Source organism: Grammomys surdaster, unplaced genomic scaffold (genome assembly GCF_004785775.1).
Source record: "Grammomys surdaster isolate TR1022 unplaced genomic scaffold, NIH_TR_1.0 61, whole genome shotgun sequence".
Lineage (NCBI taxonomy): Eukaryota > Metazoa > Chordata > Mammalia > Rodentia > Muridae > Grammomys > Grammomys surdaster.
Genome location: NW_021604563.1, coordinates 20,400,676 through 20,415,148, shown reverse-complemented (window position 1 = coordinate 20,415,148; position 14,473 = coordinate 20,400,676). Strand labels below are relative to the sequence as shown.

General features: G+C 39.6%; 1 pseudogene; it reads right to left on the bottom strand.

Moving 5' to 3' along the window:
* Positions 1-3,141: 3,141 nt before the first annotated feature.
* On the bottom strand, positions 3,142-4,558 carry LOC114640619 (annotated as a pseudogene).
* Between the last annotated feature and the right edge of the window lie 9,915 nt (positions 4,559-14,473).

Below are 14,473 nucleotides of genomic sequence, written 5' to 3'. Positions count from 1 at the left end.
GAACTTCAACATCTACTATACTTCATTTCACCCTTTCAGACAGCCTTGATCTTTGGCTCTTTCTTTACTCCCATCTATTCTGGCATTCTGTATTTATTTTAGACAAACGGGGGATAAAGGATGCTATTTGTGCTTAAGGTTCACATTTACCTTATCGTGAGCTATTATAATTCAGTCTTTGTTACCCACTTGCTGTTTGGGAAGAGATGAGTTCTATTCTAATCCTGATGGAATGGTGATGACAGCTAAGTAAGCCCTGAGTCTTCTGGCTGAGGTGACTTTCCTGAGTTTGACAGATCAAGCCTGTCAGAACATGCTGCTATCAACCCTTGAGCTCATAACCTCTGCAGTCTGGATATTACTTCACATGGGGAAAGTAAGCTACCTTTATATTGAAAGGAAACAAGGAATTAGAGAAGTAGGAGGCAGAATCTGCATTCAATATTAAACCCAGTTTTCTCACAGCCATATATATAGAAATTACAAACTCCATCAATAGATCAATTTAGTCTTTTCCTGAGCAACATAGAGCAGATATCAAAAAAGACACAAGATGGGCTGGTAAGATGGCCAAGTGTGGGTAAAGGCACTTGTTTGTGCAATTCTAACCCTCTGAGTTAGATCCTTGGAACTCATGTAAAGAAAGATAGAGAGCTGGTTTCACAAAGATGTTCTATGATTTCCATGTACACACTAAGGAACTCAAACCCAAAGACACTCCTCCCTCCATGATGATAAGGATGACTACAACGACGACTATGATGACTACAACAATGAAGAAGAAGACGATGACAAAGATGATGATAACTAGCCCTTCGGCCCCTGCCTGGTCCCTGGGACTGGAGCAGACACAGAGTCGGTCTGCTCCTGTCCTGTGGAGAAACTGAATCCTGAGTCATCCAGGAGCCACTGCACTCAGAGCAGCTGGTAAGAACTCCATCTCACTCCCTAAGCCCCAGAAATACATCTGGGAGCCAGGGACATCCAGGGCACAGCAGCCACCCAAACCCCGCCCCTCCGGAATTCCACTTCCCTTCGGCCCCTGCCTGGTCCCTTGGACTGGAGCAGACACAGAGTCGGTCTGCTCCTGTCCTGTGGAGAAACTGAATCCTGAGTCATCCAGGAGCCACAGCACTCAGAGCAGCTGGAGCCACTACACTCAGAGCAGCTGAAACTGAATTCTGAGTCATCAGGGACCCACTGCACTCAGAGCAGCTGGAGCCACTGCACTCAGAGCAGCTGAAACTGAATCCTGAGTCATCGAGAACCCACTGCACTCAGAGCAGCCGAGGAGCCACTGCACTCAGAACAGAAGGATTACCAGATCCAAGAGGTGGCCTGAGTCCCAGGAGTTCTTCCACCCGGGAGATTAGGGGCATAAGACCACAGAGAACTCTGGACTCCGAGGAGCTCTGCAATAAGCAAGATAACTGGAAATACAGATTCCAATCTTACACAGAGAGGGCAGGTACCACTAGAGTTACCCAGATGGCGAAAGGCAAGCGCAAGAACATAAGCAACAGAAACCAAAGTTTCTTGGCATCATCAGTGCCCAGTTCTCCCAATATAGCAAGCCCTGAACACCCCTTCACACCTGAAAAGCAGGATTCAGAATTAAAATCACTTCTCATGATGATGATAGAGGATTATAAGAAGGAATTAAGTAACTCCCTTAAAGAAATACAGGAGAGTACAAGTAAACAGATAGAAGCCCTTAAAGAGGAATCACAGAAATCCCTTAAAGAAATGGAAGAAAACACAAAGAAGGAATTAAACAAAAACATTCAGGATCTGAAAATGGAAATAGAAACAATAAAGAAAGCTCAAAGGGAGACAACCATGGAGATAGAAAACCTAAGAATGAGATCAGGAGTCATAGACGCAAGCATCACCAACTGAATACAAGAGATAGAAGAGAGAATCTCAAATGCAGAAGATACGGTGGAAAATATTGACACAGTTGTCAAAGAAAATGCAAAATGCAAAAAACTCCTAACTCAAAACATCCAGGAAATCCAGGACACAATGAGCAGACCAAACCTAAGGATAATAGGTATAGATGAGAATGAAGATTCCCAACTTAAAGGGCCAGTAAATATCTTCAACAAAATTATTGAGGAAACTTCCCTAACCTAAAGAACAAGATGCCCATAAACATACAAGAAGCCTACAGAACACCAAATAGACTACACCAGAAAAGAAATACCTCCCATCACATAATAATCAAAACATCAGATGCACAAAACAAAGAAAAAATACTAAAAGCAAGGGAAAAAGGTCAAGTAACATATAAAGGCAGACCTATAAGAATTACACCAGACTTCTCACCAGCGACTATAAAAGCCAGAAGAGCCTGGACTGACATCATACAGACCCTAAGAGAACACAATTGCCAGTCCAGACTACTATACCTAGCAAAACTCAATCACTATAGATGGTGAAACCAAGATATTCCATGACAAAACCAAATTTGCACAGTATCTTCTCACAAACCCAGCACTTCAAAGGATAATTGATGGAAAACGCCAACACAAGGAGGGAAACTACAACCTAGAAAGAGCAAGGAAGTAATCTTCCAACAACCCCAAAAGAAGATAACTATACAAACATAATTCTACCCCTAATAACAAAAATAGCAGGAGGTCACAATCATTTTTCCTTAATATCTCTTAACATCAATGGTCTCAATTCCCCAATAAAAAGGTGCAGACTATCAGACTGGATACACAAACAAGACCCAGAATTTTGCTGCATACAAGAAACGCACCTCAGTGACAAAGACAAACACTACCTCAGAATAAAAGGGTGGAAAACAATTTTCCAAGCCAATGGTCCCAAGCTGGAGTAGCCATTCTTTTTTTTTTTTCTCATTAAACTTGTTTTAATGGGTCTCAAAATTCTGTGACAGATTTTTGGTCAAGTTGTTTCCATTAAAAAGTACTGATTTTGAAAACTAATAACTTAAAACTGCTACACACACACACAAAATAAAAAGGTCCACAAAACATTCTTTCCTTCTGAAGGTTTTACGATGCATTGTTATCATTAACCAGTCTTTTACTATTAAACTTAAATGGCCAATTGAGACAAACCGTTCTGAGACCGTTCTTCCACCACTGATTAAGACTGGGGTGGCAGGTGTTAGGGATAATATTCATTTAGCCTTCTGAGCTTTCTGGGCAGACTTGGTGACTTTGCCGGCTCCAGCAGCCTTCTTGTCCACAGCTTTGATGACACCGACTGCAACTGTCTGCCTCATGTCTCGAACGGCAAGACGACCAACTGGAGGATAGTCAGAGAAGCTCTCAACACACATGGGCTTGCCAGGAACCATATCAACAATGGCTGCATCACCAGACTTCAAGAATTTGGGGCCATCTTCCAGCTTCTTACCAGAACGACGATCAATCTTTTCTTTAAGCTCAGCAAACTTGCATGCTATGTGGGCTGTGTGACAATCCAGAACAGGAGCATAGCCAGCACTAATTTGGCCTGGATGGTTCAGGATAATCACCTGAGCAGTGAAGCCAGCTGCTTCCATTGGTGGGTCATTTTTCCTGTCACCAGCAACATTGCCACGTCTAACATCTTTGACAGACACATTCTTTACATTGAAGCCCACATTGTCCCCAGGAAGAGCTTCACTCAAAGCTTCATGGTGCATTTCAACAGACTTGACTTCAGTTGTTACGTTGACTGGCGCAAAGGTAACCACCATGCCAGGTTTGAGAACACCAGTCTCCACTCGGCCCACGGGGACAGTGCCAATGCCCCCAATTTTATAGACATTTTGGAGGGGCAGTTGCAGAGGCTTGTCAGTTGGACAAGTTGGTGGCAGGATACAGTCCAAAGCTTCCAGCAGCGTGGTGCCACTGGCACTGCCATCTTTGCGGTTGACTTTCCATCCCTTGAACCAAGGCATATTAGCACTTGGCTCCAGCATGTTGTCACCATTCCAACCAGAAATTGGCACAAATGCTACTGTGTCAGGATTATAGCCAATTTTCTTAATGTAGGTGCTGACTTCCTTAACGATTTCCTCGTATCTCTTCTGACTGTATGGTGGCTCAGTGGAATCCATTTTGTTAACACCAACGATTAGCTGTTTCACACCCAGGGTGTAATCCAGAAGAGCATGCTCACGGGTCTGCCCGTTCTTGGAGATACCAGCTTCAAATTCACCAACACCAGCAGCAACAATCAGGACAGCACAATCAGCCTGAGATGTGCCTGTAATCATGTTTTTGATGAACTCTCTGTGCCCTGGGGCATCAATGATAGTCACGTAGTATTTGCTGGTCTCAAATTTCCACAGGGAGCTGTCAATAGTGATACCACGCTCACGCTCAGCTTTCAGTTTGTCCAACACCCAGGCGTACTTGAAGGAGCCTTTTCCCATCTCGGCAGCCTCCTTCTCAAACTTTTCGATGGTTCGTTTGTCAATTCCACCACATTTGTAAATCAGGTGGCCGGTTGTGGTGGACTTGCCGGAATCTACGTGTACAATTACAACGATGTTGATGTGAGTCTTTTCCTTTCCCATTTTTGCTTTGAATTAGCGGTGGCTTTCACAACACCTGCGTTCTGACGGCAAACCCGTTGCCTGAGGTAGCCATTCTAATATCAAATAATATCGACTTTCATCCAAAATTAATCAAAAAAGATAAGGAAGGACACTTCATACTCATCAAAGGAAAAATCTACCAAGGTAAACTCTGAATTCTGAACATCTATGCTCCAAATGCAAGGACACCTACATACATAAAAGAAACTTTACTAAAGCTCAAAACACACATTACACCTCACACAATAATAGTGGGGGATTTCAACACCCCACTCTCAGCAATGGACAGATCATGGAAACAGAAACTAAACTGAGACACTTTGACATTAACAGAAGTTATGAACCAAATGGACTTAACAGAACATTTCATCCTAAAACAAAAGAATATACCTTTTTCTCAGCACCTCATGGTACCTTCTCCAAAACTGACCATATAATTGGTCACAAAACAGGCCTCTACGGATACAAAAAGATTGAAATAATTCCTTGCATCTTATCAGATCACCATGGACTAAGACTGGTCTTTAATAATGACAAAACCAATGGAAAACACACGTGCACATGGAAACTGAACAACTCTCTACTCAATGATGACTTGGTCAAGGAAGAAATAAAGAAAGAAATTAAAGACTTTTTAGAATTCAATGAAAATGAGGACACAGCATACCAAAACTCGTGGGACTCCATGAAGGCAGTGCTAAGAGGAAAACTCATAGCTCTAAGTGCCTACAACAAGAAACTGGAGAGACCACACACTAACAACTTGACAGCACAACTAAAAGCTCTAGAACAAAAAGAAGCAAATACACTCAGGAGGAGTAGAAGGCAGGAAATAATCAAACTCAGGGCTGAAATCAACCAAATAGAAACAGAAAGAGCAATACAAAATATCAATAAAACCAGGAGCTGGTTCTTTGAGAAAATCAACAAGATAGATAAACCCTTAGCCAGATTAACCAGAGGGCACAGAGACAGTATCCAAATTAATAAAATCAGAACTGAAAAGGGAGACATAACAACAGAAACTGAAGAAATTCAAAAAATCATCAGATCCTACTACAAAGGCCTATACTCAACAAAACTGGAAAACCTGGATGAAATGGACAATTTCCTAGACAGATACCAGGTACCAAAGTTAAATCAGGAGCAGATAAAACATCTAAACAGTCCCATAACCCCTAAGGAAATAGCAGCAGTCATTAAAAGTCTCCCCACTAAAAAAAGCCAGATGGTTTTAGTGCTGAATTCTACCAGACCTTCAAGGAAGACCTAATACCAATTCTCTTCAAACTATTCCACAAAATAGAAACAGAAGGAACACTACCCAATTCGTTCTATGAAGCTACAATTACACTCATACCCAAACCTCACAAAGACCCAACAAAGAAACAGAACTTCAGACCAATCTCCCTTATGAACATCGATGCAAAAATACTCAATAAAATTCTAGCAAACCGAATCCAAGACCACATCAAAACAATCATCCATCACGATCAAGTAGGTTTTATCCCAGGAATGCAGAGATGGTTCAATATTTGGAAATCCATCAATGTAATACACTATATAAACAAACTCAAAGAAAAAAACCACATGATCATTTCACTAGATGCTAAGAAAGCATTTGACAAAATTCAACATCCCTTCATGATAAAAGTCTTGGAAAGATCAGGAATTCAAGGCCCCTACCTAAACATAGTAAAAGCAATTTACAGCAAACCAGTAGCCAACATCAAGCTAAATGGAGAGAAACTTGAAGCAATCCCACTAAGATCAGGGACTAGACAAGGCTGCCCACTCTCCCCCTACCTATTCAATATAGTACTGGAAGTCTTAGCCAGAGCAATTAGACAACAAAAAGAAGTCAAAGGGATACAAATAGGAAAGGAAGAAGTCAAAATATCGCTATTTGCAGATGATATGATAGTATACTTAAGTGACCCCCAAACTTCCACCAGAGAACTCCTAAACCTGATAAACAACTTCAGCAAAGTGGCTGGTTATAAAATCAACTCAAACAAATCAGTAGCCTTCCTCTACATGAAAGATAAACAGACTGAAAAAGAAATTAGGGAAATGACACCTTTCACAATAGTTGCAAATAATATAAAATACCTTGGTGTGAATCTAACCAAGCAAGTGAAAGACCTGTATGACAAGAACTTCAAGTCTCTGAAGAAAGAAATCGAAGAAGATCTCAGAAGATGGAAAGATCTCCCATGCTCATGGATCGGCAGGATTAATATAATAAAAATGGCCATCTTGACAAACGCAATCTACAGATTCAATGCAGTCCCCATTAAAATCCCAACTCAATTCTTCACAGAGTTAGAAAAGGAAATTCTCAAATTCATATGGAATAACAAAAAACCTAGGATAGCGAAAACTATTCTCAACAATAAAAGAACTTCGGGAGGAATCACCATCCCTGACCTCAAGCTGTACTACAGAGCAATAGTGATAAAAACTACCTGGTATTGGTACAGAGACAGGCAGGAAGATCAATGGAATAGAATTGAAGACCCAGAAATGAACCCACACACCTATTGTCACTTGATCTTTGACAAAGGAGCTAAAACTGTCCAGTGGAAAAAGGACAGCATTTTCAACAAATGGTGCTGGTTCAACTGGAGGACAACATGTAGAAGAATGAAAATTGATCCATTCTTATCCCCTTGTACAAAGCTCAAATCTAAGTGGATAAAGGACCTCCACATAAAACCAGATACACTGAAACTAATAGAAGAGAAGGTGGGGAAAAGCCTCGAATACTTGGGCACAGGGGAAAAGTTCCTGAACAGAACTCCAATGGCATATGCTCTAAGATCGAGAATTGACAAATGGGACTTCATAAAATTGCAAAGTTTCTGTAAGGCAAAGGACACTGTCAATAGGACAAAACGACAACCAACAAATTGGGAAAAGATCTTTACCAATCCTTCATCTGATAGAGGGCTAATATCCAATATATACAAAGAACTCAAGAAATTAGACTCCAGGCAACCAAATTACCCTATTAAAAAATGGGGTATAGAGCTTAACAAAGAATTTTCAACAGAAGAAACTCGAATGGCCGAGAAGCACCTAAAGAAATGCTCGGCATCCTTAGTCGTCAGGGAAATGCAAATCAAAACAACCCTGAGATTCCATCTCACACCAGTCAGAATGGCTAAGATTAAAAACTCAGGTGATAGTAGATGCTGGCGAGGGTGTGGAGAAAGAGGAACACTCCTCCATTGTTGGTGGGACTGCAAGATGGTGCAACCACTTTGGAAATCAGTGTGGCGGTTCCTCAGAAAATTGGACATAGCATTACCCGAGGATCCAGCTATACCACTCCTAGGCATATACCCAGAAGGTGCTCGAACATATAATAAGGACATATGCTCAACTATGTTCATAGCAGCCTTATTTATAATAGCCAGGAGCTGGAAAGAACCCAGATGTCCTTCAACTGAGGAATGGATTAAAAAAATGTGGTATATTTACACAATGGAGTATTACTCAGCTATTAAAAACAATGAATTTGAGAGGTTCCTAGGTAAATGGATGGAACTAGAAATTATCTTACTGAGTGAGGTAAGCCAATCACAAAAGAACACACATGGTATTCACTCACTGATTATTGGATATTAGCCCAGAACCTTAAAATGCCCAAGATGCAACTCACAGGCCACATGAAGTCCATAAAGATTGAAGACCAAGTGGGGGTGATTCGGTCCTTCTTAGAAGGAGCAACAAAATACTCAAGGGAGCAAATATGGAGACAAAGCGAGGGACAAAAACTGAAGGAGGGGCCGTCTGAAGACCTTTCCACCTGAGTATCCATCCCATGTGCAGTCACCAAAGGTAGATGCTGATGTGGAAGTCAGGAAGTGCATGCTGATAAGAGCCTGATATGGATGTCTCCTCAGAGGTCTTCAAGAGTCTGACATATTCAGAGGCAGATGCTCACAACTAGCCATTGAAGTGATCATGGGGTTCTCAATGGAGGAGTTAGAGTGAAGACTGAAGGAGCTGAAAGGATTTGTGGCCCCATGAGGAGAGCAACAATACCAACCAACCACAGCTCCCAGGGTCTAAACCACCAGCCTGGGAGCACTTATGGAGAGATCTAGGGCCTTAGCTGAATATATAAGAGTGGAGGGCCCTGCTGGGCACAGTTGGAAGATGAGATCCTTGACCTCATGAAGGCTGGACGCCCCAGGGGGTGGGAGTTTTGAGGGTGGGGAGGTGGGAGTGGGGGGGTAGATAGAGGTTACATCCACAAAGAAGAAGGAGGAGGTGTGAGGGGATTGGGGGTTCCTGGGTGGGTGGGGGATGGGGTAAGGGGACAACATATGAAATGTAAATAAAACATCCAATAAAAAAATTAAAAAAAAAAAAAAAGATGATGATAACTAAGACTACAAAGACAGTGATGATAATCATAATATTTTTAAAGCTACAATAAATGGAGCTGGAGAGGTGGCTAAGTGGTAACGAGCTTAACTGTTCTTCCAAAGAACCTAGTTTCATTTTCTATCACCCACTCAAAACCACCTGTCCCTCCAGTTTCAAGACATTGAACCACCTCTTCTGGACTCATAGGATACCAGACATGAAAGTAGTGCATATACATACAGGTTGGGAAAACATCTATACATATATTTTTTATACATTTTTTATTTTTTAAAGTATTTTTAAAGTATTGGAAATATCTAGTTAGTACAGAAAAGAATGTTGTTATGTACCAAGCATTGCTTAAAATATTTGACAGTCTCTCTTTTACCAAATATTAATCATATTTTTCTCATACTTTCCTGACTAGATATTGAAATGGGATTTATCTTTGCTATGCTTGCTTAGCCCAGTTTTTTTTAGAAGTCTTAATGTTTAAAAGAGAATCTCCATTCTTAAATATCAATTTAAATTCTGCATTGTCCATCCTTGAGATGTATGGTTGACCTGCATTCAGCAAAAACCCTAAGTCAGATACACAAAAATAACTTTGCACATTGTGACTCTTGTTAACAATTGTCAACTCTGCTTAAGGAAAGGCCATCCAGAGACTGCCCCACCTGGGGATCCATCCCATACATAGTCACTAAACCCAGACACTATTGTGGATGCCAAGAAGTACTTGCTGACAGGAGCCTGATATAGCTTTCTTCTGAGAGGCTCTGCCAGAATCTAACAAATACAGAGGCAGATGCTCGCAGCCAACCACTGGACTGAGTACAGGGACCTCAATAGAGGAGTTAGGGAAAGAGCTAAAGGAGCTGAAGGGGTTTTGCAACCCCATAGGAAGAACAATATCAACCAACCAGACCCCCCCTAGAGCTCCCAGGGTCTAAACCACCAGCCAAAGAAGATACATGGAGGGACCCACTGCTCCAGCTGCATATGTAGCAGGGGATGGCCTTATCTAGCATCAATGGGAGGAGCGACCCTTGGTCCTGTGAATTCTTGAGGTCCCAGTGTAGGAGAATGGCAGGGCAGTGAGGTGGGAGTGGGAAAATGAGTGGTGGAGCAGCCTCATAGAAGCAGGGGGGGATGGGATAGGGAGGTTGTGAAGGGGGAACTGGGAAATGGAATAACATTTTAAATGTAAATAAATAAAATATCCAATAAAAAACAATTGTCAACTCACCACTCTTTCAAATATGCTTCTTGGTTATACATTCATACTTTTTCATGATGTGTTTGCAGTTGAACTTAATCTCTTTCACATACTGGAAGTGTCTTTACATCTATGATGATATACATGAACAGTCTTTCCTTGCCATTTTCACAAGTATAATGGTAAATTATTCAGTCACTCATCCACCACATACATCAATGAAACACATTCAGTAGCTCATAGATCTTTCACTAAAACAGATAAATATTTAGGCAATAAAATGAACCTAACAAGTAAAAATAAAGTAAAATAATTTGAGTATTATGCAATTATAGTGGAATAAAATTATCAATTAATAACAAAAGAAGTCACAGAAAATTTACAAATGCTTAGAGATCAAACAATATCTCCTTGAATGGCCAGTAAGTAATTTAAATAATTGAGAACAAAATTTTCTTACAGTCAAATGAAAATGATAGTAAAAGTTAACAAAACTTTGAGATGTCAAAAAAGCAGTTGCAATTGGAAAGTTTACAGTTATTAATGTTAATATCTAAAAATCATAAAGATTTCAAAATAGCTGAACAATGAACTTAAAGGTCTGGAGTAAACAACTGAACCCCCAAAGCAGCAAGAGATAATAAAGTAGGGTGAAATTAATGAAATGAAAGCAAATGAGCACTTCATAGAACCAACTAAGCAAGGAAATCAAAAATTAGTAAAAAAAAAAGGGGGAAGTAACATAATAGATACCAATGATAGAGCATCATAAGAGAATATATTGAAAGTACATCTTCCAACAAATTGGAAAATATTATAGAAATAGATATATTCCTAGAAATATAACTTGGAAAATGCAATTCAATAAACTGTCAAAAACTTAAATGAATTCATACAAAGTAATTGAAGTAGAGATAGACTTCTTATTTATTTATTTATTTATTTATTTATACTCTAGATTTCATTCTGCCCTCCCCCACACACCCTGTCCACCCTTCGACTCTTCCAAATCCAATAACTCCAATCCAAACCCCTGTGTCCACAAAGCTGTTCCCACTCCACACATCACCTGACCTCTAAATTTCCTGAGGCCTCTAGTCTCTTGAGGGTTAGGTACGTTATCTCTGATTGAACACAGACCCGGCAGTCCTCTGCTATATATGTGTTGGGGACGTCATATCAGCTGGAGTATGTTGCCTTTTTGGTGGTCCACTGTTTAGAGATCTTGGGGGTCCAGATTAATTGAGACTGCTGGTCCTCCTACAGGGTCATCCTCCTCCTCATCTTCTTTCAGTCTTTCCCCAATTCAACCACAGAACAGAGGCAAATGTTCTCAATTAAATACAAACCAAATTTGAAAACATGTTAAGAACATCATATGCCAAGACCAAATATATTTCATTTAATGATGCAAAAATGATTCAATATGTACAACCAACCAGTTTAATAAAGCATATAGATAGGTATAAGGACAAAGTCCAAAAATCAAATAATTATCCCAGTAGATACAGACTTGTCTTTGATCAAGTTGAGCATCCCTTAAGAGTTATAAACTGAAAAAAAAGAACAGAATGAATTCATTTCAACATAATTAAGATTATATGTGACAACTCTATAGCCAATACTATGCTAAATGGGAGAAAATGAGAGCAATTGGTCTAAAATCAGGAACAAGAGAAGATGCTCACTCTTTCCACTCTTAGTCAATCAATATAGTTCTCAAAATCTTAGACCAATATGTCATGTGAAAGAAATAAAAGGGGGTATAAATAGGAAAGAAACAACCAACAACAACAAAGCCAATCTTACTTACAGATGGCATGATTTTATACTAAAAATAAGATCCTAAATATTTCACCAGAAAACTCTCAGGTCTGTAGGAAATTTCAGCAAAGTAATAGTGTGGGAGTGGAGGAAGCCTTGGGTGAATGTACAAGAGCTGTTGGGTTAGGGAGGATTGATCTGTGTGCCAAAACTAGCAATGGCAGCTTCTTTCTCCCAGATGACTGTAACCTAAGACTGTTTGCCTACAGAGACCTCTCACCAAGACAAGCTAGTTTCCTATCCCTCTGCTGTACATAAGAGCATGCTGAGGTTCTTGTTCACTATGTACTTGGTAATGCTCCAGCAGAGTGAGCACAGCCCATCTTTTCTGTCCCTATGCCTTCCTGTGCATCTGTCCTTTCTTCTTCCCCTTTCCACCTCAGTCAGGTCAAGTCTCAACCAATTTGAATGAAGCAAAGTAGGTTCCAAAACATCAATATACAAAAATTAGTAGAATAGTGAAAAAAAATTTCTAAGAAAGAAAACATAAAAACAACTCAATCCACAATAGCTATCAGTTGGAGATGCAGCTTAAAGATAGAGCAGTCGCCTAGCATCTACACGGCCATGAGTTCTATGGCCAGCAGTACATAAACCTTAAAGTGGCTGCAAATAGAACTAACTAAAGAGGTGAAAGATTTCTACAATGAAATCTTTAACATTAAAAAAGAAGAAGAAGAAAATGAAGATACTGGAATATATAAATCCCTCTCATGATCATATTGTGAAGATAACTGTGCTCAAATTGATCAAAAGACTCAATGCAATATTAAAATTTCAAGGACATTTATTTAAGAATTGGAAAAAATACTAAAATCTACATTGAGGCAAAAAAAAATCTTGAATAGCCAAAATGATTCTAAGTAGAAAGAAATGTTGGCAGTATCACAAAGCATAATCTGTTATATTTTAGAGCCAGGATCATAAACAAAGAGTGGCAGATACATAGATGAAAGGAATATACTTACAAATCTAGAAAGAAAATTAACATCTACAGACACCCTAATTTTAGGCTTTTTAAAAACAGAGTACTACATAGATCAGGCTGGCCTTAACCTTCTGACCCTCTAGCCTTCGCTCTTCAAGTGCTGAGATCACAAGCAAGCTCAACCACACCTTCCACTGCCATCTAGTTTTTTCACCAGATGTCAAAAACACACATTGAAAAAAGATAGCTTTTTCAAAGTATAGCATGGCAGAGGTCAATATCACCACGTAGAAGACTAGAGTGAGATCCATTTAAAAGAAGGAAGGAAGGAAGGAAGGAAGGAAGGAAGGAAGGAAGGAAGGAAGAAAGAAAGAAAGAAAGAAAGAAAGAAAGAAAGAAAGAAATTACATCCATGTTTCTCAAACTGTACAAAAAAAAGCCATTCAAATTGTAACAAAGACTTTAATGCAAGACCCGAAACTCTGGAGGGAAACAGGTAAAATGCTTCAATGTAAGTAAACATAAACTCCTTTCTGAAAAGGAGTCTAAGAGCTCAGAAAATTATATCAAGAATGGACAAATACAACTGCATAAAACAAAAAAAAGCTTCTTATTCACTAATCTGTTTCTGAATTCATATAATAATGTGAAATATTTTTTGAGATGTCAAGTATTTTCAAATTTTAAAATATTTTTGGAAAGACTTTCAGTGGTTGCTCTAACCCAAAATCCATCTATCCACAGAGCCTGATTATAAAGTACAAATGTAAAAGGTTTGGATACATATGAAATCTTTTTAAAATTGTTTGAGGATGTTCTTGCCGGAGCAATAACGGAGAAAAATGTTAGTTATGCTAGGAATGAAGTTGGTAATCATCTCCAATAATGCCTTCATTCCACAGATAAGAAAGTAAAGTGACAGAGAGAAAGAATCTAGGACATTATTTCCACTGTAGTGTTTATTCCATTGGTTAACTGTTTCAGTCCTTCTTCCCAATCCCTCACAATTATATAAAATCTTGCAAAATTACTCTTATCCCCATCACTGTGCCCACAAATACTCACAAATAATTCTTCCTTAGTCATTCCCACAAGACTTGGCTACCCATTTTACTTTGCTTCCATCTTGGGACTTCTAAATCAAATGTGAGTAATTTAATGCTAACTGACTGAGCAAAGACAGTTTTAAGCAGCATGCACAAAGCTGGATGAGACTCAGGTTTCAAGCTTTAAGTACAAACCGAGGTTTCTCTTCACTGATAATTAAGGTACCACATGTTAATAGTTGTCATCACTAATTACTTTGATCAGAGATCTGAATGCCTTTAGAGATACTCACTTATGAATATGGCACTTTGTGGTCTGGCAGTAGGTGGCATACGCCTTTGATCCCAGCACACAGGAGAGGGAGACATAGGCAGACAGATCTCTGAATTTGAGTGAGTTCCAGAATGGCTAGGACTACACAGAGACATCCTGTCTTGAAAAACAAAAAGAAGGAAAGAAGGAAGGAAGGAAGGAAGGAAGGAAGGAAGGAAGGAAGGAAGGAAGGAAGGAA